We start from the raw sequence: 25,003 nt of genomic DNA, 5'->3' as shown, positions 1-25,003 counted from the left end.
GATGTTTTCCCAGAGGTCTCTTAAACTGTCCTCATTTCTTTTTATTCTTTTTTCTTTTTTTCTGTTCAGCTTCAGTGATTTCCACTACTCTGTCTTTCACCTCTCTGATCCATTCCTCTGTCTTCTAATCTACTATTGATTCCTTTTAGTGTATTTTTCTTTTTTTTTTTTTAAATTATTTATTTATTTATTTGGCTGCATCGGGTCTTAGTTGCGGCACGCGGGATCTTTGGTGCAGCATGTGGGATCTTTCGTTGTGGCATGCAGGTTCTTCGTTGTGGCATGCGGGCTTCTCTCTAGTTGTGGCATGTGGGCTCTCTAGTTGTAGTGCGTAGGCTCTAGAGCACATGGGCTTAGTTGCCCCGTGGCATGTGGGATCTTAGTTCCCTGACCAGGGGTCGAAACCACGTCCCCTGCATTGGAAGGTGGATTCTTAACCCCTGGACCACCAGGGAAGTCCCATATTTTTCATTTTAGTTATTGTATTCTTCATCTCTGCTTGGTTCTTCTTTATATTTTCTAACTCTTTGTTAAAAACTTCTAACTTCTCAATCTGTTCATCCAATTTTCTCCTGAGTTGTTTGAACATCTTTACAATCATTACCTTGAACTTTCTATTGAGTAGATTGTCTATCTCCACTTCACTTAGTTTTTCTTCTGGGGTTTTATCTTGTTCCTTCATTTTGAACATATTCCTCTGTTGCCTCATTTTGTCTAATTTGCTGTTTTTATTTCTATATATCTGGTAGATTGGTTATATTTCCAAACCTTGGAGAAGTGGCCTTTTGTTGGAGATGTACCGTGTGTCCCAGCAGTACACTCTTCTCTTGTCACCAGACCTGTACTGTCTATGGATGCCCTCTATGTGGGCTGTATGGGTCATCCTGTTGTGGCTGGCTGACTACTGTGGGCACACGGTAGAAGTGGCTAGTCCTGGTCCAGTTGGTTGCCAGGTCTGGCCTTGTGTGGAGGCTGCCAGCCACTGGTGTGTGGGACTGGGTCTGGCATTGTTGGCTGCATGGCCAGAGGAGTCCCAGTCCTGGTGCTAGTATGCTGGTAGCTGGGGCTGGGTCATGAAGTGGCTGGCTACAGAGCCCTGGGGGTCCCAGAACTAGTGTCAGCCTGCCTGGGTGGGGCAGTGGTCCCATGGATCCCAGGGTTGGTGTCTCTCCATTGGTGGGTGAGGCTGGTCCTGGCCCTACTGCTCGCCCACTGGGAATGAGGCCATGTCCCAGGGTCTCTGGCTGCAGGGCCCTGGGGGTGTGCTGGTGTGCTGGGCTGGATCCTGTGCCTTCTGGTGATCAGGGCCAATCCCAGGGCTGCTGTGGGCTCAGGGGCTTAGGGCAGCAGGTCTCCTGGTGGGTGGGGTTGTGTCTCTGCTCTGCTAGTTGTTTGGCCTGAGGTGTTCCAGTTCTGCTGCCTACAGGCTGGTGGGTGGGCCTGGGTCTCAGCTCTAATAAGCTAGAGGAATGATTCCAAAATAGTGCTTATCAGCAGCATTGTCCTCCAGGTAGAATGAGCTTCCAAAAATGGCTGCCCCCATTGTCAGTATTAACAGGGTGAACTCCATTTGCCTCCTTCCTCTCTGGGAAGCTCTCCAAGATCAGCAGGTGAGTCTCACCCTGGCTCCTTTCGAATTACTGCTTCTTCCCTGCGTCCCAGAGTGTGTGAGATTTTGTGTGTACCCTTTAGGAATGGAGTCTCTATTTTGCACAGCCTTCTGGCTTTCCTGAAAATAATCCCCTCTGACCTTCAAATCCAAATGTTCTAGAGGCTTGTCTGCCCAGTGTGGGACCCCCGAGCTGGGGAGCCTGATGAGTGTCTTGGATCCCTCACTCCTTGGGGAGAACTTCTGTGCAACTGTAATTATTTTCCCATTTGTGGGTTGCCTTCCCCAGGGATATGGGTCTTGACAATACTGCATCTCTACCTCTTCTGCCCTTCTCTGCGGTTCCGTTATATCTTTAGTTGTAGAAGATCTTTTCTGCTAACTTTCTGTTTTTTTCTCATCAGTAGTTGCTCTGTAAATAGTTGTAATTTTGGTGTGTCTATGGGAGGAGGTGAGCTCAAGGTCTTCCTACTCTGCCATCTTGGCCACTCCCTTACATTCAACTCTTTAATCCACATTGAGTTAATTTTGTGTATGGTGTAAGATGGTGGTCTAGTTTCATTCTTTTGCATGTGACTCTCCAGTTTTCCTATTTATTGAAGAGACTATCCTTTATCCATTGTATGTTGTTTGCTCCTCTGTCATAAATTAATTGTTCATGTATGTGTGGGTTTATTTCTGGACTTTCAGTTCCATTGATCTATATGCCTGTTTCTGTACCAGTATCATACTGTTTTGATTTTATTAGCTTTGTAGTATAGTCGGAAATCAGGGATTTTAATACCTCCAGCTTTGTTCTTCTTTCTCAAGATTGTTTTGGCTAGTTAGGATATTTTATGGTTACATACAAATTTTAGAATTATTTGTTCTAGTTTTGTGAATATGCCATTGGAATTTTGATTGGGATTACATTGAATCTGTATATTGTTTTGGGTAGAATGGACATTTCAACAATATTAATTCTTAGCTTCACTTGCAACTAAGCACAGCCATGTGATTCTTTAGCCAATAGGTTTTAAGCAGGTTACTTCTAGGTAGAAACATTTAGTAGTAGATGAATGACCTAGCTGTCTCTCTTCCCTGCAGTGGTGATTATGGATGCCAGGCGCTAAGATGTCATAGCATCTGTCATCTTGGGTCCACAAGTGAGTAAGCAGACCACTCTCATGCCCTTCACCTCCCACACAGGCATTGAACATACAGCATGAGCAAAAACTTACCATAGCATAATTTATCTTATTTTGATGAATAAAGTTAGGTTTCAGTTACTAGAAACCAAAAGCATTCTAAGTGATATAGTTTATAATTACTTGTGTATGTGATATACACAGTGTATGCAGATTATACATTCAAACTGATTTGTAAGACTTATGCTTGTTTGAAGAAATCATTTGTACTTAACCCTAGCTTTCTGAACTTGGGGTACTCAAACATGACCTTGTAAAACATGGATTGTGATGATTCTTTAGCCTGTCCCTGCAAATCAGCATTTATAACAAAAGGCTATATAGAATGTGTATTTGGACATTTCCAGTTTCTAGTGAGACTCATTTTTGCTTTTATTTGAAGCTGTTAGCTGTGTATCTGTAATCATAGGCCTTGAGAGTAAGTAACCTTGTGTTAGTGGTATAACAGTATGATATTTTATTTATCAAGTGGTATTTTCTGCAGTATTTGGCACACAGAAAAATATCCTGTTTCTGATTCTGATCAGCACCATTAGACTTCTTAGTCATTATACTAAAAATGTTGGCAAAGCTAGTGAAAGTTTTGCTTGCTGATAAGTATTTTGATGAATTGGTATTTTTTTGAAACTGCGCAGCCAGTTTTAGAAGTAACACACATAAAAATACTTTTATATGAAGTACTGTAATAAGAATGACTTTATTTTTAAATTGAATGATTATAAATTAAGATAAGTGCAGTGAACAATGTCTTGAATTTGGTAGTGACATTCCTTTGGAACTATATTAAAAGCTAGAAATTTATTTCATTATATGAAAGATCTGTATTTCCATTTAGTTCTACAAGTGTGTACAGTACACATTTAATATATGGCTAATACTGCACTAAGTTCTTTAAGTTTTAAAATAATTTGTCTAATTTCCTTACCTTTAAAATAATATGAGTTTTTAAAGAATTATCTTTTTTTGAGACAAAATAGTTAAAATAAGACAAGTGTTTGAAAATACTGTTGTATTTGATTAGAACAATCTTTGGTTGTGTTGTTTTGTGGCCACAGTAGCTATGAGTATCTGGCTATACCTTAATTATTTTTTGAAACAGATTGACTGAGGTTTTATTGATAGTGAACTACAGATCTGTCAAAACACATCAAATTGTACTCTTTAAGTATGCATACATCCTTGAAACCATCACCACAATTAAGATAACGAACATGTATATCGTACCTTCAAGTTTCCTAGTGCTCCTTTGTCATCCTCTCCCCTGTTCCACTCTACCCCTTCCACCATTCCCAGGCAATCACTAATCTGCTTTCTGTCACTGTAAACTAATTTGCATTTTCTAAAATTTTATATAAATTGAATCAGATGATATCTACTCTTTTTTCTTTTTTTTGGTCTTTTTTCACTTAGTATAATTGTTTTGATAATTGTGTTATATAGCATGTATTACTAGTTCATTTTTATTGCTGAGTTGCATTTCATTGTTTGGATATAGCACAGTTTATCTTTCTCCTTTTCATGGACATTGGGTACTTTCCATTTTTTGTCTATACAAATAAAATTGTTATGAATATTTATGTACAAGTCTTTCTATGAACAGAGCTTTTATTTCTCATGGGTAAAAATCTAGGAGTGGAAGGGCTAGATTGTAGGGTAGGTGAAAGCTTAACTTTTTAAGAAGTTGCTGCTGTACACCTGAAACTAACACAATATTGTAAACCAGCTCTACTTCAATAAAAAAATTGCTAAGTTATTTTCAAAAGGGGTTATACCATTTTATATTCCTACTTGCAATATATGAGAGTTTCCAGTTGCTCCACATCTTCACCAATACTTGGTATGGTCAGTCTTTTTAATTTTAGCCCTTTTAATGGGTTTGTAGTGATAGCTCACAGTCATTTTAAATTGCACTTCTCTAGTACAAGTCCTTTGTCAGATACCTGATTTGCAAATGTTTTCTTCCCAGTTTATGGCTTCCCTTTTTATTTTTATAATGGTATCTTTTGAAGAACAAGAAGTTTAATTTTGATGAAGTCCAGCTTAGCTCTTACATTTTAGGTCTATGATCCATTTTGAGTTCAGTTTTTATGTATTGTATGAGGAAAGAGATCAGGTTCATTTTTTTATGTACCTTTCCGGTTGTTCCATACTTTAAAGATTATTCTTTCCCTGTTGAATTGCTTTGGAACTTGTCAAAAATCACACAGTATATGTGTGGCTCTATCTCTGAACTCTTTTTTCTGTTCCACTGTCTATATACATGTCTATATGCCTTGATTACTATAGCCTTTTTATAAGTCTTGAAATTAAGTAGTGTAAGTCCTCCAACATGGTTCTTTTCAAAGTTGTTTGGCTATTCTAGGTTATTTACATATACATTTTAGAATTAGCTTGTTCATATCTCCAAAAAACCCTCCTGAGATTTTGATTGGGATTACATTGAATCTGTAGATCACATTAGGAGAATTGTTAGCTTAACAATATTGAGTTTTCCAAGTATTCTTTCTTTCATCATTAAGTATAATGTAACATGTAGTAGGTTTTTTGTAGATATTCTTTGTCAGGCTGAGGAAGTTTCTCTGTATTCCTAGTTTGATGAGATGTTTAAAAACACGAATGGATATTAATTTTTGTTACATGCTTTTTCTGCCTCTGTTGAGGTACACGTAAGTTCTTGGAGATTCTATTCTCATTTAACTGTTTTGACTGCCTTTGTGCTAATTTTCTGGTTGTTTTCCACAATCTCCTATGTTTTGAAATTCAAGCCATAATGTCTGTAATGGGGTTGAACATCATTACTTTAGCATTTGTCAGCCAACTCAGAGGGACAGGAATCTTTGCACTTTTGATGCCTGATTCTTGCCTAAGGCATTTATTTATTTATTTAGGTGTTCATTTAACAAATATTGAACACAGTATTAGTCAAAGTAAATACTAGTTGTGGTAACAAAATCCTAAATCTCAGTGGCTTAACATAATACAAGTGCTAATTTTTGCTGGTGTCACAGGCCCCTGTATGTCAGATGTCTCTTTTGTGCATATTTCCATGACAGATTTTCTGCAGAGTCCCCAATTTCTCTGGGCTCCTTCCATTTTCTAGCTGCACTGACTCAGTCCTTTACTTCCAGCCTTGTGTTTTGGGGGAGAAGTTAGACTACTGCACAGGATGTTTTAGAGGCCAGGCCTGGAAGTAGTATACATCATTTATGCTCTCATTCCTTTGGCCAGAACTTAGTCATATGGCCAGCCTAACTACCAAGGAGCTGGGAAATACTCGTTTGCCCCAGATGTGGGGAGCACTGTTAAACTCTGTCACATACAACTATAATGAGTTAGGCACTGTGCTAGGTGCTGGGGATATAATAGTGGGCAAAGTAGACTTGATTCCTTTTCTAGCTGAGGTTACCTTCCAGGATGGATTGGGGGGAGAGGGTGTCGTGGCATACTTGGGTATTTGGTAAAAGAAGAATCGTTTACTGTTTTCCATTTGCGATTGGCCAGATGAATTCTCTTGCTTGATGAAGTTCAGGTAATAATTTTTATAGGAAAAAGCAAACTCTGTTGAATACATTAACATGACTCGTAGTATAATTGAAGCATTAAAAAAAAGTCACCAAAGTTCTTTTCAATCTTGTAATGGTATTTTAAATAGATCTATCTATATAGAGCAAACATGGTAGAGATGATAAAGCTGAGACCAGATCTGCTTTGCAGATAGGTGTGGCTTGCATGATGTTTTAAGCTTTTTTGAGTCATTTACCTACATTTAAATACTATGTTATTTTACCTTTAAAAATCCATATTTTCAGCTTATCTTTTAGATGAAAAGCAATCTGGCAACACTAAATCTGACTTCTTTATTTGGCAGCAGCTGGCAGGAGCTAAGTTCTGGCCGTCTTCTTTGGATAGTGCTTTGTCTCCTGGTTGCTTCAAGCCCATCTGATTGCTTTACTCATTATACTTACCTATTGTGGACATTTGAATTTATGACCTTTGTCTAAAGTGATTTACTAACTTTTGAATCATTTTGAAATGCCAAACTGACAGAAAAAACAATGGGTAGTTCAAAACAAATTTATCATACTTATTGGGGAAATTACTACTCTAGTCTATGTTCTCTGGTGAGTTCAAAGTTTCATACTTGTAGAAAAAAGCTTATTATTATTATCTTGAACAATAATATACCATATACCCTTTAGAAATCAGAGCTTTTGTTCTATTGATGTTTTTAAGAAGTTCATTGATTTTTTTTCTTTTTTTTTTTTGCGGTACGCGGGCCTCTCACTGTTGTGGCCTCTCCCGTTGCAGAGCACAGGCTCTGGACGCGCAGGCTCAGCGGCCATGGCTCACGAGCCTAGCCGCTCCGCGGCATGTGGGATCTTCCCGGACAGGGGCACGAACCCGTGTCCCCTGCATCGGCAGGCGGACTCTCAACCACTGTGCCACCAGGGAAGCCCCGTGAAGTTCATTGATTTTATAAGCTTTTTTTTTTTTTTCACTACTGTTGGGTCTTGGTTCATTTCTAACATTGCCTTGGTCATAAGCCCTACTAAATATGTTTCATACTTTCCAAATTATTTTCATATAGATTGTACGTGATTCTTACAGTAACCATATATACCAAGGTAAGACAGGTATTAAAAAGGAACATAGAGTGGAGCTTTTTCAAAAAAATTAATTTTGACCAGGATTAAGGGTTCCCGAGAGATTGCCCAAAAAGAAGATAGCTACTAGAGAACTGCTGGGGTTACTTCTATTGTGCAACTTTTACATGTGTCTTAATTCTTATGGCATGATAACCTTTTCAGTTACTAAAAGAGCTGAGCATTTCTGGTTACCCAGACTCAACTGATTTTAGCAGAAAACATTCACGTTCAGTAATAACTTCTCTTTGAAATGTTTGCAGAGGAGGAAGATGAGGTTAGTGACAAAGCTGTTGAGTGTTACCCTGAGAAACTAACTCTTTTCGGTGCTCTTTTCATTGCACCAGCAACTCCACATCAAGGGTTGCTGATGCTTCCTATTGAAGCATTCTTTTTTTTTAAAATAACTTTATTTATTTTATTTATTATTTTGGGCTGTGTTGGGTCTTTGTTGCTGTGTGCAGGTTTTCTCTAGTTGTGGCGAGCAGGGGCTACTCTTTGTTGAGGTGTGCGGGCTTCTCATTGCGGTGGCTTGTTGTGGAGCACGGGTTCTAGGCATGGGCTTCAGTAGTTGTGGCACGTGGGCTCAGTAGTTGTGGCTCGTGGACTCTAGAGCGCAGGCACAGTAGTTTTGACACACAGGCTTAGTTGCTCCACAGTATGTGGGATCTTCCTGGACCAGGGATCGAACCCATGTCCCCTGCATTGGCAGGCGGATTCTTAACCACTGCGCCACCAGGGAAGCCCCTGAAGCATTCTTAAGAAAGTCTTTGGCAGGCTTTTTTGTTGCATCTTTCTATGTGTAAATAGAGGCATTAGAAGAAATGTAATTTTTGAATACTGCCCAACCAGTTTCTGCTTGGTAATGTGCCCCGAGACCCTCAATGAATGCCAGCAAACAAATTAGACCCACAGTGTGTTTGATGTGCATATCTTTTCCCCAAACAAAATTTGAATTCAACAAACACAAATTGAGTCATTTTCCAAATGTTTGTATATGAATGGAAGTTTTTGTCTTTTCCTTCTTTAACCAATACCATAAGACTTCTGAAGGTCCATGATGCATTTGTTTTACAGTGTTAATCCAAAACAAAACTATATTCTGACTAAACTTGTAGCTATAGAGAGATACCAAACTCATTTCCATTGATCAGTACAGCATGTTTGTACCAACCATATCCAAAAAAAAAATGTGTAAAAGAGTGCCGTGCTGTAAATTATAGTTGTAAACACAAGTGCAGCTGTTACAAATCTAGCAAAACCTCAGATTAAACAGTTTAAAATTTACTGAAGATGACATTCCAGACCCATTTTTCATAATATAAACACTCTGGGACATGCCTTTGAAATGAGTGGGATTGTCATTAATATTAATGCCACTGAATTCAAGACTGGGAGGTCATTTCTTTTGAGCTTCATTTTCACTTCTAATTTTGGGATAAAATATGCTTTTAGCCTAAAGTATGGCATGTTTATTCACAGCCTGAAAAAATTTGATACTGTTGCTTTTGAATTGTAGGAATGCAAAAATATGGTATAAATATTTTTATTCTTTCATTATGGTCTTTTAACTTAAGTGAGTTTGTTAGAATTAAATTAGGCAAAAATTAGCTATTAATGGAATCCAATTGCATTGGTCAATTAAAATATAAAAAGACACTAAAAATAGTCGATATTTTAGGATGGTATTAGTTTGACATTTTATTTTATTATTTTTTAACATCTTTATTGGAGTATAATTGTTTTACAATGGTGTGTTAGTTTCTGCTGTATAACAAAGTGAATAAGCTATACATATACATATATCCCCTCCCTCTTGCGTCTCCCTCCCACCCTCCCTGTCCCACTCCTCTAGGTGGTCACAAAGCACCGAGCTGATCTCCCTGTGCTATATGGCTGCTTCCCACTAGCTATCTGTTTTACATTTGATAGTGTATATATGTCCATGCCACTCTCACTTCGTCTCAACTTACCCTTCCCCCTCCCCATGTCCTCAAGTCCATTCTCTACGTCTGCGTCTTTATTCCTGTCCTGCCCCTAGGCTCTTCAGAACCATTTTTGTTTGTTTTAGATTCCATATACATTTGTTAGCATACGGTATTTGTTTTTCTCTTTCTGACTTACTTCACTCTGTATGACAGACTCTAGGTCCATCCACCTCACTACAAATAACTCTATTTCATTTCTTTTTATGGCTGAGTAATATTCCATTGTATATATGTGCCACCTCTTCTTTATCCATTCATCTGTCAGTGGACACTTAGGTTGCTTCCATGTCCTGGATATTGTAAATAGTCCTGCAGTGAACACTGTGGTACATGACTCTTTTTGAATTATGGTTTTCTCAAGGTATATGCCCAGTAGTGGGATTGCTGGCTCATATGGTAGTTCTATTTGTAGCTTTTTAAGGAACCTCTATACTGTTCTCCATAGTGGCTGTATCAATTTACATTTCCACCAACAGTGCAGGAGGGTTCCCTTTTCTCCACACCGTCTCCAGCATTTATTGTTTATAGATTTTTTGATGATGGCCATTTTGACTGGTGTGAAGTGATACCTCATTGTAGTTTTTATTTACATTTCTCTAATGATTAGTGGTGTTGAGCATCCTTTCACGTGTTTGTTGTCAATCTGTATATCTTCTTTGGAGAAATGTCTATTTAGGTCTTCTGCCCATTTTTGGATTGGGTTGTTTGTTTTTTTGATATTGAGCTGCATGAGCGGCTTGTATATTTTGGACATTAATCCTTTGTCAGTTGCTTCATTTGCAAATATTTTCTCCCATTCTGAGGGTTGTCTTTTCACCTTGTTTATGGTTTCCTTTGCTGTGCAAAAGTTTTTAAGTTTCATTAGGTCCCATTTGCTTATTTTTGTTTTTATTTCCATTTCTCTAGGAGGTGGGTCAAAAAGGATCTTGCTGTGTTTTGTGTCATAGAGTGTTCTGCCTGTTTCCCTTTAAGAGTTTGATAGTGTCTGGCCTTACATTTAGGTCTTTAATCCATTTTGAGTTTGTTTTTGTGCATGGTGTTAGGGAGTGTTCTAATTTCATTCTTTTACATGTAACTATCCAGTTTTCTTAGTACCACTTATTGAAGAGGCTGTCTTTTTGCCATTGTATATTCTTGCCTCCTTTATCAAAGATAAGGTGACCATATGTGCGAGGGTTTATCTCTGGGCTTTCTATCCTGTTCCATTGATCTATATTTCTGTTTTTGTGCCAGTACCATACTGTCTTAATTACTGTAGCTTTGTAGTCTAGTCTGAAGTCCAGGAGCCTGATTCCTCCAGCTCCGTTTTTCTTTCTCAAGATTGCTTTGGCTATTCGGGGTCTTTTGTAGTTTGACATTTTAGAGTGCTATATTTAAAGAAAGAATTTTATTTAAATGATTCTGAGCCTGTTTCTTGTGGTTTTGTCTTTCAGCTAGACCAGGGTGGGACAAGCATTCAAAATCTGCACCACTCTAATTTGTTTTTCTCCTCATTTTCCACTTAGTGATATGACTGGTTAGGTATCAATTCAGCAATATATTTTCTAGAGTTACATTCTGTGCTCTGATTTCCTATGAAATCTTGTATGAATTTTGAGTATATAAAGGTCAAATTTAAGGGTCTATAAAGGTCCACTGGAGTCTTTTTGAATGAATTGGGCCAAATAGTTCTGGCGGGGGGCGGGGGTGGTGGGAAGGAGGCAGGTGCTTGTTTTGGTTTTGTTCGCTTGTTTATTGTTGACTAGATTTTAAAATTCATTTGCCTTTACTAAATTTCTTAAGTAGAATTTTTTTTTTAAAAAAATTTCATTTATTTATTTATTTTTGGCTGTGCTGGGTCTTCTTTTCTGTGCGTGGGCTTTCTCTAGTTGCGACGAGCGGGGGCCACTCTTCATCGCGGTGCGCGGGCCTCTCACTGTTGTGGCCTCTCCTGTTGCGGAGCACAGGCCCTGAACGCGCAGGCTCAACGGCCATGGCTCACGGGCCCAGCCGCTCCACAGCATGTGGGATCTTCCCGGACCGGGGCACGAACCCGTGTCCCCTGAATTGGCAGGCAGACTCTCAACCACTGCGCCACCAGGGAAGCCCTTAACTAGAATTTTGAGGGAGCCTTTAAATTGGGTAATAGAGTGGTTATGTGTCTGTTGATAAGCTATTCCTAGTCCCTGAATAAAAAGAGGCAACATTTATCAAAAGAGGCCAGTGGAATCTCTCATTTACATTTGTTCTTTAACTTCTGTTGAACATATTTTTTTGATCAGGAGAATTGCCAGCCATTGTCAAGTACCATGTTGTAACCTAAAGTCGGTAATTTTGAAAGCTCAGAGCTGATTTGGTAATCCCTTATTCGAAAGAGCTTTGGATATTTCTATCAACATAAAAGATTGGTGGGCTTCCCTGGTGGCACAGTGGTTGAGAGTCCGCCTGCCAGTGGAGGGGACACGGGTTCGTGCCCCGGTCCGGGAAGATCCCACATGCCGCGCAGCGGCTGGGCCCGCGAGCCATGGCCGCTGAGCCTGCGCGTCCGGAGCCTGTGCTCCGCAACGGGAGAGAGGCCACTACAGCTAGAGGCCCGCGTACCGCAAAAAAAAAAAAAAAAAAAAAAAGATTGGTATACCACTATGACTGCTGCTGTTGTTTTTGCCTCCCTCTTCTTTCTTGCCTCCTTCCCCCTTCTTTTAATTTAAGAGTTTGTGGAGGTTTCTTTTATCTCTTTTGGTATTTACGTGAACTTCTGTATTTTGAGATGGTAATCTGGGCAGATATAAATAGGCCCTTCCTTTCTTGTTTAAAAACTTCTTTGCAACCATCCTCGGACTTTCCTTCATTATCATCCATTCTTCTATCCTTTCGCTGATATTATATCTTTTCTTTACTATATCTTCTCTCTTGGTTTACTCCCTGCTTTTGGTGGAGCACATCCTCTAGTTTCTTCTTAAAATGGTGTGTGGGAGGTAAATTACTTTTGGTCACTGACTGTTGAATGTGTCATTGTACTAGTCATACTTGATTGATAGTTTGTCTGGATATAGAATTCCAGGTTAGAAATAATTTTCTTTCAGAATTGTGGAGGCATTGTTCCATTTCCTTCTGCTTTCCAGTGCTTTTATGATTTCATGATGACATACTGTGGTACATCTTTTCATCTATTGTGCTGGGCACTTGTTCAGCCCTTCCAATCTGGAAATGCTTGTCTTTTAGTTGTAAAAAAAAAAAAGTTTTGTTGATTATATCCTTCCCTTTGTTTTCTTTGGCCCTCCTGTATTTGGAGTTCGACCTCCAGGATTAATGCTTCTGTAACTGGGGCGAATGTTCTCTAAGAGATAGGGGGGCAAGTTTTTTTTTATATAAAAATGTTTGTGGTTTGATATGTTGAGGGTGCTCATGATAACCCCCAGGTTTGATGATTTACTAGGAAAACTCACAGAATTCAGCATGTAGTTATCCTCATGGTTATAATTTATTACAGGGAAAGAACACAAAGTAAAATCAGCAAAGGGAAAAGGTGCACGGGACGAAGTCTGGAGGAAACCAGACACAAGCTTCTAAGAGTCTTTTCCTTGTGGAGTCACACAAGACTCACATAATTCCTCTAGCAGAGTTGTGACAACACATGTGCAATGTCATCCATCAAGGAAGCTCATTAGAGATTCAATGCCTAAGGTTTATTTTGGGGGCTGGTCCCGTAGTTATCGTATGTCTAGCAAGTACCAAAATTCCAGACCCTCAGAAGGAAAGCAGATGTTCAGCATCAATCACATTGTTTGTACAAACAGTTTGGGCAGAGAGAGTCCCTCTTAGTAGTTAGGGAGGTGGGAACTCTTCTAGTATCCAAGTTCCCAGACCCTATCCAGGGGCCAACCTTACAAACAGTTTTTTCTAAGGAGAGCAGTATCAGGCCTGCTATGTTAAATAACTCTTTTCTGCATAATCAGTTTAAGAGGTAAGAAGTCATTTTTGACGGCCAAAGATAAGTTTTAATCTCAGTGAATTTCAGAGTTGTCTGATGACAGGGTTAAAGCCTTACTCAGGTGTAAACTGGTGGTATAGTAAGAGAAGGCAGAAAACTAAGCCTCTAGAAGATTATGAATTAAGGGCAAGAAATATGGCTTATGGAATATTGGAACTCGTAATAAAAAGCTAGTTATAGGAGAGTGGAAGCTTGTGCAAAGACTGAATTTTGCCACCCCCCGATTCACACATTGAAGCCCTGTCCCCCAGTGTGACTGTATTTGGAGATAGGGCCTTTAGAGAGATAATTAAGGTTTAATGAAGTAAGGGTGGAGTCCTAATCTAATAGGTTTGGTGGCCTTATAAAAAGAGGATAAGAGATCTATTTCCCTGCACCCACCAAAGAAGAGGTCATGTGAGCACACAGAGAGATGGGGGCCATCTACAAGGTAGGAAGAGGATCTCACCAGGAGCCGGTTTGTCCAGAACCTTGATCTTTGGCTTTTCAGTTTCCAAAACTGTTAGAAGATAAATTTGTGTTGTTGAAGCCACCCAGTGTATGGTTTTTTGTTATGGCAGCCTGAGCTGACTATGACAAGTTGAGATCAGAGTAGGACCTCAGCTTTATCAAGGTGAATCCTGTGTGAAGCAAGAGAAATATTAACATGGTGCTGGGTTTTTGTTGTTGTTGTTGTTTTTGTGTGTGTTTTGTTTGTTTCTCTTCTTGTCTGTTAGCTTTTAAACTTCGCTAACTCATCCACATACCACCTTTTTTGAGTTAGCACAAGTCATTAAACCAGTGTTCTAAATTTGTGCCATCCAATACAATAGTCAATAGCCATATTTCATGAAACAAATTAATTTAAATTAGTTAAAATTAAATAAAATTAATAATTAAGTTCCTCAGTTGTACTAGCCACATTTCATGTGTTCAGTAGCCCCATGTGGCTAGTGGCTATGGTATTGGATGACATAAATATAGAGAAAAATTTTCCATCATTGAGGAAAGTCTTTCTTAGCAGCACTTTTCTAGATAGTTGCCTCAAACCTCTCACTATTTATTTTCTGTCTCAGTGGTTCCAAACTTCTGCAGGTTCAAGGCATACTTATGAATACTAAAGTTTTTAAAATAATAACAGTAAGAAATGGTCACCAATTACAGTGCAAACTCTGTTAAAGTATAATATGTCAAGCTGAGTCTGTAACAATATCTGCAATTATCAAGCTATTCATTTGGTCATGCTTCTGCAGTATGTGCCCCTAGAAGAACTGTTTTCTACTCCTTCTGGGCTTGCTTATATATTTGTAGGACAAAGAACTTGGATAAACCTGCCTTTGTTATCTGATGCCTGCTTCACTGTTTTTCTCCGCTGGATGTTTGCTCTCTCCTGGAGGTAGTAGACACAGATGCTGTAGAAGCAAGCATCAGTAACCAGGTTGCTCTGCTGAACACTAATTAGTCTGAGGAATCATAGACTGAGGGGAGGTCAGTAAAAGTGGCAAACAGTGTGGCATGATTCAGAGCAGATTGTTTCATGAGATGATAAACAGTTTAACATTGTTCAGAAGGGTCAAAATCTCCCTGGTACCTAGCCCACCAGTCTGTTGTCATATGTGGGAGCTGGTCTTGATAATCCTCAAAACAACCCTGTGAGGTATGTATTATTCCACTCCTGAAGCCAGGTGAAGGTAGCACTCAGAAATTTCATGTAATTTGCCCTGGGTCACTGAACTAGTGAATAGAGTTGCTGGATTCAAGTCTTTTCATTGGTCTTCACAGCTTGTGTTTTTTCCACCATAATGCAACTGGACTTGGCCTGGGGCCCCTCCTCTCCACTGGGTGGGAGCAGGTCTCTGAAAGCTGTGCTCTATGTAAAAGGGGTTTTTGTAGATTGAATACCCATTTAGTTCAAGGTAAAGACTGAATGACCTGCAAGGGGATATTTTTTCTTTTATTTTAGGGGATTGTTGTTATTTTATCAATAATTACATTAAAAAATGCAGGAAAAATGAAAAAGAAGTAAAAACCACTCATAATACCAGCACTTATTTTGGAATCATTTAAAGATGTTTCCTGTGTTTGTACAGGCATATTTTGACAAAAATGTTATCATGTTATTATATGTATTTGTCTGCAGCTTCCTCGTTGAACTTCAGAATTTAGGATGAACATCTCTCCAAGTCAGTCAGGAATATTCTTTGTGCAGTTCACTGCTCTGTTACTTTAAAAATGTGTGTGTGTGTGTGTGTGTGTGTGTAATGGTTATTGTTATACCCACTTTAACCACTCTCCTTCATTTTAGCCTTTAGGTCTATTTTTTCTTTGTATGGTTACTAAGAAATAATTGCAAGAGAGTAACAAAGTCTTAAATTTGGTGGTACTCAGCACCAAATAATTCCAGATGTTTGCTTTTCCCAGCGTGTAGAAAGAACCCACACTGGTGCTGTGTTTGTTCTTCTCATCCTCCCTTGTCTTTATTTCTCTTCCATTTCATTTAATTTTAACCTCAATACCAGACTTCTTTTGTGCAGTCCTTAGCCTGTTGCTGTGGTATATTTGCCACTGGCTCTTGTTCCAGCCCCCAGTCACTGATGTGTCTCTTGGCAGGGAATGGAAATGATGGTGGTCCTCTCAATTGACTCAAGAGCACCCCAAGTCAGCAGTAATATTTGGCATAACAAGCACCACGGTGGGATAACCACACGTCGGTGGACTGGGATTTGAAAGTTGTTAGTTGTCCTGTGAGCTGTGGTTTAGTGATCAGTTTAAGCAAGAGATTAAATTTATTTCCTACAGGCTTCTTTTTCTTGGTCATCATCTGACATTATTGCCTTATTATTATCTACCTTATTCCTTTTTAATTTTTTTGGCTTAAATTTCCCTTTAGTCATTTTACTTTGCTCATTTTTTCTGACATTTTCCCTATTTCTGATTCCTCAGACTTTTTCCTTTTTCTTAATCAGCCCTATGCTAATCAGATTTTCATTCTGCTTGCATCTAATGATCTAGTTTTTCATTGGGTGGGGACAGGAGGGTGGGATAGGGAGGTGGGGGTAAATATACCATCTGCTAATTGTTTCATATAATATTAAACAAGACATTAAAGAACCTAATTTCTTTTTGATTCGTCGTGTTTGGGAGACTGTAGAATCAGTTGGACACTAATATCAAGTGGCTTTTGTGTGCAAAGCCTTACAAAGAGATAATGATAAGTCCCCATTTCCCATGAGTTCATGATGCATTGTGGGAAAAGGTACCTGCCTGTGTAGAAGGTGCAAGAAAAATACACCAGCAGAGATAAACCAACATGACAGTAAGCAACTATGGTGTCAGTGACACATACATTGTGAATGGATGATAGATAAAAATGGAAAGACTTTCAGAAGGAGCTGAGTTTTAAGTATACAGAGATATTTTATGTTGGTAATAAACAGGACTATACTGTTAGTTACTCTTACTTGAAGAAATGTTAAGTACTAAGGGATAGAACCTATTCTGGGCCTCAGAAAACAAGGTTTTGTTCCTAGAAGACAGTTAAATTTGAATAATAATTTCAGTATTCAATTGGACACCTTTTTACTAAAATGTCTGAATGTGGTTATTATATCTAACCTTATATCTAGCAATAGAATAATTGTTAATGAAGCAGTTAAAGGGACATATAGATGAAACAGATAGAATTTCTTAAAAGAAACTGTTCATCATTTTTTGGGAACTCCTAGTTGAAACTGGAAAATTTTTAATTTTATTATTGCTCATTACAAATTATAGGGATTTGATATTGTTCAGGCAAAAATTCAGTAGATTTTAGAAACTAGTTATTAATTGACCTTAGTTTTGCACATTCTTGTTGCTTTGCAGGGATACCTTTAAGGTTCAAATCAAGTTAAAAGTAGGGTAAATGGTGTGTGCCTGTAAGGTCAGACTAAAACTATATTTTTTCCTGTCAACACTTGAATAGAAAAAAACTAGTCTAAGAATCCGACTACAATGTAGAATCTTATTCAAAACCACATATATTATAGTATTTTTAAAGCCTGGAACCAAAATGTAGAATCACTGTGTTTTATAGCAGCTGAAACTACATCTGATATTACTTGTATGTTTGTGCTGCCCTGATATGGCTTTTGGATTGCATTAGTGGTACAAGAATGATTCTTATATTTAAGTAAGATACATTGCTTCACTGAACAGATGGTATCAGTTTTGAATTACTAAGTAAAAGAAAACTAGAACAACAATGATTTTGCCAGTTTTTACTGATTATTTATTTTGGATGACTGTAGTCCTTTGTGAAGGTGGCAGACTTAACCTAGAAACTAGAGCCAAGAACAGAATGGGTGGACATTCTTCCTGTTCCCTACTACAGGTCTGCTAATTTGTCCCAGGAGAATCAGTGCAGTTTCTTCCTGAATGCCAGACCTTGCTCCCTTAACATGACTATTGTCGCGATTAACTTCCCTCCCCTCCTCGTTTAAATATCTGCAAGTCAACGAAATCCTCCATAGCTCTCACATCCCTATGTCCTTGGCCCAATCCTTCTTTTTTTTCCATCCTCCCTAGGTTAGCTCATCCATTTCCATGGCTTTAAATACCTTCTATCTTTTGATGGTTCCCACATCTACGTCTTCAGCTCATATCTGTCTCCTAGCCTCTATACTCATATAGCCCATTGCTCGTTGGACATTTTCACTTGGATGCCCCAAGTATCTTACACTCAACATGCTGTAAACTGAACTCATCTTTCTATCTAAGTATGTCCTTGTTCGTCTGTTCCCTCTTTTAGTACATGGTGGTACCATGCATCTAGTTCCCTAGTCAGAAACCTGAACACCATCTTTAGTTCCTCCCTATTCCTTTTTTGCCATGTTCAATCAGACACTAAATATTATATACTCTACGTCTTAAGTATCTCTCATATCTACACACTTTTCTACATTCTTTCATGCATTTAGATTAGGCCTCGATTACTAAAAGATGATCTTCTATCCTACAGTGTAGTGTAGTCTTCCTGTTTTCTACTCATTTTCTACACTGCTTCTTAGTGATCTTTCTAAAATACAAACCTAATTATATCACTTTTGTGCTAAAAATTCTTCAGTGGCTTCCCATTGCTCTTAGAATATAGTCTAGAGTCCTTACCAATCTTATAAGGTTCTTTCACATCCATCTACTGCTTGCCTAAACAAGGTGACAGCCTTGGTCAAATTTACTGTTTTAGCCTGAAGTCCCCCTAACACTTATCATTCATGATGCTTTTCTTATGAGAAGCCAGAAATTTTATTGTGGTCCATTGTCCATTAGTAAACCCCAGTCAGAGCTGTGTGCCCTTCTTCCTAAAGATACATTATACATATTGTAGCAAATAGTTGTACTAGTTGGCAAATTCCATTGAGAAATCTCTAGAGGTTATGCTTGATGTTATTTTAATGTTTTTATTACATACTATAGAGAGGGTATCTACTTTATTGAGCCTGACTCAAATAAAGTAATGGAGGTGATTAGATGTCACCGCAGCCTGTCATTTTTCTCCAGACAAGGTAATAAAAGATTTAACAGCAGCTCCCATTGAAGCAGTTGCCCAAACATGCCAACAGAGGTTGGCTGTAGGTAAGTCTCCCTCTAAGACACTGGGGTTCCTGAAAATCTTAGGAAGGAAGGAAGGAAGGAAGGAAGGAAGGAAGGAAGGAAGGAAGGAAGGAAGGAAGGAAGGAAGGAAGGAAGGAAGGAAGGAAGGAAGGAAGGAAGGAAGGAAGGAAGGAAGGAAGGAAGGAAGGAAGGAAGGAAGGAAGGAAGGAAGGAAGGAAGGAAGGAAGGAAGGAAGGAAGGAAGGAAGGAAGGAAGGAAGGAAGGAAGGAAGGAAGGAAGGAAGAGGGAGGGAGGGAGGGAGGGAGGGAGGGAGGAAAGAATGTCTCTGGTGGAGGGATATAAATGATGAGGTCAGAATACAGAAGCACCAGTAGAGTAATCCTTTGGCTGGTCTCTATCTCTAGATGCCCTAAAATGTTTGTTTTCATGATTAAAAAAGAAGTCAGTGTTGGCCTCTCCCAGAGAAAGGAGTATTTCCTGATTTGGCAGGATCCTAAAACAGCTCTCTTGTTAGTCTGTGCTTTGTCTACTGACAGGTCCTCTTGCCTCAGTCTTCGCACATGCTGTTCCCTCTACCTGTAACATTCTGCCTACTGTTCACTTGATGAACCCTCACATGTTGTTCAGCTCTCTTTCTCTGGAAACCTTCCTTGACACGCCAAGTCTGGATTAAGTGTTCTGCTGAGTCTCCCATTCCACAGAACACTTTTCATACTGCAGCTTTAGTTTAAGTTCATTGACTATGACTAATTTTACCATTTAAAATGAAAGGGATTTTAGGAGGTTTTTAAAAGAGAATTGACTAGAGTCATGAGGCATTTCTCCACTCCTGAAACCAATAAAGCCATGAGTTGCCTTTGAACCTAATTACAACTTTGAAAAATGTAGGCAGAGCATACCATAAGGTATTCTGTGGAGGAGAGCTAGCCTGCCCCAGTCTAGCTGTGAATGACTTGAATGTGAATGCTGGTGTTCATGTTTAATGTTCTTTATTTTGGTATATACTCCAGCTTTAAAGCCAGCCCAGTCTTGTCCCAATACATGACCTGTGCTTGTTTGGCTAACTCAATATACCCTACCTGCATTTTCTCCACTTTCAGCCTAAAAGTTTTCTTTGCCCTCTTTAGCACTTAGCCCCTAAATCCCCTCCTGTTAGAATGGATATTTACTTTTATTAACCAGGTGTTTTTCCTCAGGTGGTGTTGTCTAGAACTGTTGTTTCTGAGAGCACTTTTATTTCTGTGCTCAGGGGAGTTTAATATGCTTGACATACTGTAATCCAATAAGGATATGTAATTTCCTAATTTATGCTTTACTGGAACCCTATTGGAAAATCCAAATAAATTACCTTTGAATAAGAAAAAAATACTTAACAAAGATATATGGGTTTGATGTGGAATCTAAAGGAGCAATGAAAAAAAGAGTACATTTCTTTTCAAATATGTTCTTTTCACTTTATCACAGTCTTCTTTGTCATCCAAAAGACATGACATTTGGGGCCTCTGTCTCTTTTCTATTTTCTAGGCAATGAAGCCTCCTGATATATTAGATCAGTGTGTCTATATCATGATCCTTATTTCATTTTAAATTGGAGTGTGATATAGAGGGTTTTCAGTATAATATACAGTAGACTTTAGATAGTTTCAGGTTTAACATGTGCAGTTTTGACTATTTGCAATTGATTTCAAAAATCTATGAGATGCAGTAAGTTGTAGTTTTGCTGAGACTCATATTTGAGTAATCGATACTGTGAGGCAAGTTTGTGGGCATGAGGCGCTGACTGTGAGGCAAGTTTGTGGGCATGAGGCGCTGTGAGTAAGCTTAACTCATGCCTCAGAGTCTGCCTTTCAGAGTGACTTTGCTGTCTGCTCATCATAAGAGCTTACACAATAGTTCTTATGAAGTACTAATAAAACATTTTTTAAATGATTTTATAAAGAAAGCCAACTGCTAGTCCTGTTGAAGAAAGAGAAGAGAAAATATTAAGAGCTAAGAACATGTTGATTCTAGGTGTGATAGTAAAGTTTTGTATAAATTAAAGATTAGGATGTCTAATTAAATTGTAATTCTGAACTAAAATGTGAATGAGTCCATGGTAGTCATCAAGTTAGTGAACCTGCTGCACTGAGTACTGCAGCCAGTGTGAAAGTTGCTCAAGCGAATGCGAAATTGTAGAAGTTGGATAGGTAATTAGTTTGTGCTCTGAAGATAGGAAGAAGTCTGTTATTCTTTGTGGAAATATTCTGTAGAAAACCAGGGTCATGGATATAAAATATGAAACATCAAGTATTGAAGGCAGTAGTCAATTTCTAAAAAAGAAAAAACTTTAATGAGAGTAAAGGTCCATAATTTTTTTTGGGGGGGGGGCAGAATAAAAAATTATATTTTTGTTATACTACACATAGAAAACAAAGGCTAAATGAATAGTCACCAAACTATTTATAATTAATACGTAGAGGGTGAAATTAGATGATCCTTTTTTCCTTTTAAAGGTCCATAATTTTAAGACATGAGGTAAATTTTTGAAGGTTATACTCCATTTATAGTAATTATAAAATATTGGCTATATTCCCATGCTGTATAATATATTTCTTCTAGCTTTTTTATTTTATACATAGTAGTTTTACCTCTTAATCCACTACCCTATTACTGCCCCTTAAAGAATATCTAATAACTATTTTTTTCTTTTCTACCTTTTTATAAATTTATTTTACATGGGGCTAATGAGAAATTTACTGCTCAGGCATTCTTCAGTTCATCAATACAGTAAGTCCCCTACATACGAACGAGTTTCATTCCGAGAGCGCATTTTAAGTCCAATTTGTAAGTCCAGCAAAGTTAGCCTAGGTACCCAACTAACGCAATCAGCTATATAGTACTGTACTGTAATAGGTTTATAATACTTTTCACACAAATAATACATAAAAAACAAACACAAAAAATAATGGAAACATTTTTAATCTCACAGTACAGTATCTTGACAAGTACAGTAGTACAGTACAACAGCTGGCATACAGGGACTGGTATTGAGTGAACAGGCAAGAAGAGTTACTGACTGGAGGAGGGAGAGAAGGTGGGAGATGGTAGAGCTGAAGAATCATCAGCAATAGGAGACGGAGGGCAAGCTGCAGTTTCACTCACGCCTGACGCTGATGGAACGTACGTTTGCATCTTTGAGAGTTTGCAACTTGAAGGTTCGTATGTAGGGGACTTACTGTATGTCACAAATGATTGAATATGGCAGTTAGCAACTTCTAATATTAGAGTACTTCTCCAGGGTTCTGAACATCACACACTGCTTATTCCTTACCACTTGTTTTTGTCTGTCATCTTACGGAGTACATTTCTGGTCAATAACATCTTCACCTTCTGGAACTCAAGAGGAAACTTGTCCCTAGCACTATGATTGGTTTATGCTTCACATTAACTGTGCATTACACGAAGAAAATCCCTGTTATCCTCCCAACACCCCTTGAACCCTTGACCCCCACCCATCCCTGGCAACTGCTAATATGCTGTCCCTATGGATTTGCCTATTCTGGGCATTTTGTATAAATGGATTCTTACAATGTGTGGCTTTTTGTGACTTTTTTCTTTCACTCAGTATAATGTTTTCAGGGCTCCCCATTGTAGTATGTATCAATATTTCATTCCATTTTATGGTTAAATGATATTCTATCATATAGGTATACCATATTTTATCCATTCATCAGTTGATGGATATTTGAGTTGCTTCCACTTTTTGACTGTTATGAATAATGCCGATATGAATATATGTATACAAATTTTTGTTTGAATACCTGTTTTTTATTTTCTTAGGCCTATACCCAGGAGTAGAATTTCTGGGTCATATGGTATTTCTATGTTTAACTTTTTGAGGAGCTGCCAAACTGTTTCCCACAATTTGCCGCACCATTTTACATTCTCACCAGCAGTGTATGAGGATTCCAGTTTCTCCACAACCCATCAGCACTTGTTATTGTGTATCACTAGTTTACACATGATTTTTTTTAAATTTAACTATTTACAATTGATTTAAAATACTGTGTTAGTTTTCAGTGTACAGCTTCAGATTCTTCTTCATTATAGGTTATCACAAGATACTGAATATAGTTCCATGTGCTATATAGTAAATCCTTGTTGTTTTATCTGTCTTATATATAGTGGTGTGTATCTGTTAATCCTGTACTCCCAATTTATCCCTCCCCCTCCCTTTTCCCTTTGGGTAACCATAAGTTTGTTTTCTATGTCTGTTTCTGTTTTGTAAATAAGTTGACTTGTATTATTGTTTTAGATTTCATATAAGTGGTATCATATTTGTCTTTCTCTGCCTGACTATAGATGGTTTTGATTGATACAACAGTTAAAGTCTGAAAGAGTCATTTAAAACTTTTAGTTATGTTTTGCTCTATAATATACTTTATTGGTATTGACAGAGGTCTCAAGAACATATTTCTTATATAAGGTCTTTTATAGTTAGGAAATTTAATTTATAACAGAGATTCATAACTGGGTTATAAACTTTTCTTGAACAGTTTCTTCTGAGTGATAATCTAGTACTTCTTCCTTTCTGCTCTTATTTGTATTCTTTTTTTTTCCTAACTTCTTGAGATACCTAACTGATTAATTAAAAATTTTTTCATGGTGGTAAAATATACCTAACATAAAAGTTATATAACATATAAAATATACACAACATAAAAGTTTCATTGTATGTATATATCACAATTTATGTGTCTGTTCATCTGTTGTTGGACATTTGGGTTGTTTCTACCTTTTTGCATTGTGAACAATGCTGATGTGAACATGGGTGTACATGTTCCCATCTCTGCTTTCAATTCTTTTGGATATATACTCAGAGGTGGAATTGCTGGATCATATATGGTAATTCTGTTTAATTTTTAAAGGAACAGTCTTATACTGTTTTCCACAGTGTTTGCATCATGATACATTCATTCCAGCAATGCCCAAGGGTTCCAATTTCTCTACAGTTTCACTAGCACTTATTTTCTGTTTTGTTTGTTTTGATGGTAGCCATCCTAATGGGTGTGTAGAGATATCTCATGGTGGTTATGGTGGTTTTGATTTACATTTCCCTAATGATTAGTGATGTTGACTATCTTTTCTTGTGCTTATTGGCCATTTGTATATCTTGTTGGGGTTATGTCTATTCAAGACCTTTGCCCATTTTTTAATGAAGTTGTTTATGTTTTTTGTTGTTGAGTCATAGGACTTCTTTATATATTCTCCATATTAACTCATCAGAAATATGATTTCCAATTTTTTTTCTCATTCTGTGTATTCTTTTCACTCTCTTCATAGTGTCCTTTAATGCATAAAAGTTTAAAATTTTTATGAAGTTCAATCTCTTTTTCTTTTGATACCTGTATTTTTGATGTCATATCTAAGAAGACATTACCAAGTCCAGTGTCATGAAGCTTTCCCCCTATGTTTTCTTCTAAGAGTTGTATAGTTTTAGCACTTATATTAAGATCTTTGTTCCATTTTGAGTTAATTTTGTATATGGTATAAGGTTAGAGTACATTAATTTTTAAGCCTTTAAAAAATGTACACAGTTACAGCTATAAATGCTTTAATTATGTCCCACTTGTTTGTGGAACTATTCCATTTCTTCTTGGAGTTTTGCCAGTTTTTGCTTTATGTTTCACTTTATAGTATGAAATATAGTTTGATACTATATTGTTTGATGAATACAAATTTAAAATTATTATAACATACTGGTGAATTGAATTTTGTCATTGTGAAGTGAACCTCTGTCTCTAGTAATGATTTTTGCTCTAAAGCCTATTTTGTTTAATAGAAATCGCTACACCAACCTTATTTTTGTCAGTGTTTGTATCCATACTCAGCCTTTCTTTATCCTTATGTTTTACATGTCACGCTGATAAACATTGTATGTTTGGATAATCCAATTTGATCCTCTTTTTCAAACTAGATCATTTTCGTATATTTACATTTGGTGTGACCAATGATAAATCAGTCTTTTATTTCCTTCCTTCTTTGAACTCCAACTA

General features: G+C 37.8%; 1 protein-coding gene across 4 annotated transcripts in view; it reads left to right on the top strand.

Moving 5' to 3' along the window:
* Positions 1–25,003, top strand: part of FANCC (FA complementation group C) — a 281,309-nt gene that overhangs the window by 19,077 nt on the left and 237,229 nt on the right. For 2 of the 4 annotated variants that reach the window (XM_060301112.1, XM_060301111.1), the window contains exon 2: positions 2,696–2,754. The exons of the other annotated variants lie outside the window; for them this stretch is intronic. The gene's annotated coding sequence lies outside the window, so the exon portion shown is untranslated. The remainder of the gene's footprint in view (positions 1–2,695; positions 2,755–25,003) is intronic. 4 annotated transcript variants of the gene reach the window in all.

The sequence above is a fragment of the Globicephala melas genome, chromosome 6 (assembly GCF_963455315.2).
Source record: "Globicephala melas chromosome 6, mGloMel1.2, whole genome shotgun sequence".
Lineage (NCBI taxonomy): Eukaryota > Metazoa > Chordata > Mammalia > Artiodactyla > Delphinidae > Globicephala > Globicephala melas.
This window is presented reverse-complemented; position numbering and strand designations above follow the sequence as displayed.